We start from the raw sequence: 4,117 nt of genomic DNA, 5'->3' as shown, positions 1-4,117 counted from the left end.
GTAGAAAGTCCCTATACAAGATCACATGTCATAAAGTTCAGTTAAAACCCTCAATAAAGACCATCATCGGAACTGGATCATAGTGGTCTTAATTGCGAGGTGGTCTTAATTGTAAATATTCTAATCATTCCTTACAAACTTAATGACAATGGTATATTTTAGTCAATTTGTGTCAACAAACAAATATGTATCTGTTAACCTGCAATTTAAAAGTATGTTATAATGTTACATCTGATTGGAAGAATCATATTTCTGAAAAAATTTAATATCAATTTCTATGTGTTCTGATTTCAATATTTATTATTATATGTTGCCCATAATTCATCCATCAAAAAAAATTATTCTTCACAAAATGAATACGCTAAAAGCAACATTAAACCACTCTAAAATCTACTTACTCACCCTATTTCATACAATATCTCAAAATACAAGATGTTTTGACACCTTGTGTAATCAAGTGTAATGCCTTAGATCATTCATACATATGATAACCATATAACAACAAATTTAAGATCTAGGTAGTTGTTGACTTTAAATCAGTGGTCACACTAGTTAGGTAAAAAAAAGACAAAAGGAAAGTGTGGACTGAATCGGATGGTCTTAAAAGTGGATCAGCGAGGTGGACTTATTTCTGGATCATGTAACCATTGACATAAAGAACATAAAATTCCGGGTTTTTTAAATGGACTTAATACCGGGGTGTTCTTAATTCCGGGGTGGTCTCAAGTAGGGATTCTACTATATTCTCAACTTCTCATAATCAATAAATATTAAATAAATAAAGTTCTGCATTCCGGCAGAAAAAACACGTTTGTAACACCAAAGGAGTTGCATCAAAAGTTAACAAGAATAATTTCTCGTTTTAAAACACTCATTTCAGATTAAATGTCTTTCAAAAAAAAATATATTTTGCTTCTTATTTTATAAACATTGTATTTCATATTATTCTGTAAAATGCAATTGTTACATGCGCTATTTACATTGTTTATATTCACAATTGATGTAGTTAAACATATCGTAAACAATATAAACAAGATCAATTAAGGAAGTTGCATTCAATGAAGTACGGCGTTTGGTTCCCAAATAATAACTGGAACACTTATCGAAAAGGAGAGTTTTAAAATTTGAAAGAGGTTATGAAGCTCATGTATCACAAATTAAAAGCAGGCAACGTAGTAAGTCAACTTAAACAACCAGTATAAAAATTGCGAAGATGAATGGTATAAAAGTCGTGCTAAAATATTAGCAAAGATCGAAGATAGATTATATCTACACTTTTTAAAATTTTGTTTAAATGTATTATTTAAAAACAGATAAAATAAGTAATCAAGTATAATAAGGAAAAATGTTCCGGGAAAAGAATACTAGTACTCCCTCGAGATCAATAGCAAAAGTTAATAAATGAAAATCACGAACCAGGAATCTGTTCGTGAGAGACGATGTTAAGTCCGGCATTTTTTAGCCTTCATCAAAGCTTATTTCAATATTTAATACTAAATGTAATAAAGTCAAGGATCCCAAATGACGAATGAAATGCATAAATGTCATTTATTGAAGCCATATGGAACGTGCATCATAGTTTTTCCTTCAGCAAAGGCTTATTTTAATATTGAATGCTTAATGTAATGGAGACAACTATCCCAAAGTCATTTACTGAAATCGTGATGAACAGGTTCGATATTTCGCTAAAATTTTCATTCATCCACACTGGAGAACATTTTATCGTACATTCAAAACTAACATGTTCAATAATTAAATGCTTTTAAGTAGACATAAATACAAATCATCATTCTCTGGAGTGAAGACGTGAGTGTCTTCAATTTACAGTCATCAGTCATTTGGAGTAAATAATACCTTTTTTAATTGTTTGACAAATAATATTCTTGTCTAAAATGTTTTTATATTATATAATGGGCAGCTTAAAAATCTCGTATTTTCGTTTTGTCTTTTTCTCTCTCTTTCTAAGGTATGTTATTTGTATGCAAGCAATACAAATTATAGTTTTGAATATATACTGGAAAATGTGTCATTTTACCGTAAAATTCGTCACAGACTGTACGACATCAAATTACAAAAAAGATAACATTCATAAGGAAGTTTTCTGTAAATTTCCTGCATTGTTTTGTACAGTTAATACCTTAAAATTTACGAATACAAAATAATGGCTAAAATAAGGCCTATTTAATCCAAACAAATATATTAATTTATTACGCTGTAATTTAATCGGATGTACCCCTGGTTTGATTAAATCACGGGGGAAATTGTTTATCTTATGAGGAAAGTTTTAATCATGCTAAGAGATTGTAGAAACGGCACGTTTGGCTAGCAGAATATTAAATCCTTACACGGAAATTTGAATTTATTAAGCAGCGGATGAAATAAATTAGGCATGGAAAGTAATTTTGAGATCGTTGTCTAAATGCAACAGCAGGTTAACTTAAAATAAGATAAGAAGTTAACCCATTACTGTATTAAGGTTCCAATTTGATTTCTGATTCTATTTATCCGCCTCACGATCACATAGGTAAATTATGATTCAACTTCAAGGGGCTTTACATAACATTACAGTTTGTCGTTTAAGCGTTTATCCCTATGTAAAATGTTATCTTGGCTGCCTTAGAACGATATTTGGCTATTTAAACATGACAAATCATTTGTCAGGTCCCGTGATGTTTACATAAACAATTAAGAACTGTATTGAATTATTTAAACATGAACAGTCATTTGTCAATATGCATAATTTATCATGAACCATTTTCATATTCATTTATTTTGCCAAGCTTACATATATTCGATTCATTTCTGCTTACAAGTATATATGATATAATGCAAATATAACAATGCAGAGTATTTTATTGATTACCGTTTCTTTGTATCTGTTTGAGTTTCTGAATATTTGTTCAGCTCATTATTTGTCAACTTTATTGACCAATTGGAATAATTAATGACATCGTATTTAGATTTAAAAAAAACTGTGAGTTAGAAACAGAAACCCTTATATATTATCAAATGATCTTACAATATCTGCAAACTTTTTGTTCCAAACATAAAAAATATTTATCATAGTATCATATCCTTGATCGATAAATAGAATGAAACTCATATTCAAAGGCATCGTAGACTTTTGATTACGCTTGTGCATAATTGTTGCGTTTTGGTCTTTATGGCATATTTATTGATTCAAATATTATCAATTCCCTTTACTAGTTTTTACAAAATACTTGAATTACTTTTGTTTGCACAACGTCCTTAAAACCTTTAAACGTCTGACCTATTATTTTTACATGCATTATTATGAAGTGAAACAATTATTATCCAATGAACAATTATATGTCCTTGTATGTCTCGGTCAATAGGACATTTTGCCGGTTTATATGATATTATTTAAATGCTTCAGTTGTAGAGAGATTTGTTAATTTCTTCCAAACGTAAATCAGCCTGTCTGATGTGTATTCGTGGATTAATTAAATCCCCAGGAGTTGTTGTTTTATTGCAAGAAAAACCAGTATGTAAAATTTAGTTGCAGAAAAAATAAAATAGTATGTCTCTGATATATGTCTGATTGTGCCAAATAAAACGTTTTAAGTGTATTCAAAGCAACATACCTAATGAACATTTTATAAATGTGTTTAAAAGTACAATCTTGTGAAGTGATCATAGACAATAATTTACACAATGCTAAAGGAACATTAGTTATCAGAAAAACAGAGGTCAAATTGTGCAAAGAATAGCGCTTATTGTTAGTTACGCAGTAAATATATGGTTATAAATACTGCTAAACTCAGTCATTAATCGTTTGTAACTTATAAGATATTGCTTGAATCTGGAATCTTGTTAATTTTCTTACACCTCAGCACAATCATTCAATTTGATTTTCTTAAAATGTTTTGCTTATCTGGTGGTATGCAGCATAAAGGAGTGAGTAAATGAAAATGTTATATATAGCCGAATAAAAATGCATGTTAGTGATATCTTGTAATCAAGCATGTTAAAAATATATGACTTATCAAGCAAATAATGATGGCCTCCATGCCAATACTCTTTAAAAGGTCTTTTATTAGACATTTAACACCAATCATTTTCATTTAAAAATTTGTGTGAGCATTATTTACATAAT

This window comes from Ruditapes philippinarum, unplaced genomic scaffold (genome assembly GCF_026571515.1).
Source record: "Ruditapes philippinarum isolate M1 unplaced genomic scaffold, ASM2657151v2 ctg3919_1_1_1_1, whole genome shotgun sequence".
Taxonomy (NCBI): domain Eukaryota; kingdom Metazoa; phylum Mollusca; class Bivalvia; order Venerida; family Veneridae; genus Ruditapes; species Ruditapes philippinarum.
The sequence above is the reverse complement of the archived record's forward strand: the minus strand, read 5'-3'. Positions refer to the sequence as shown.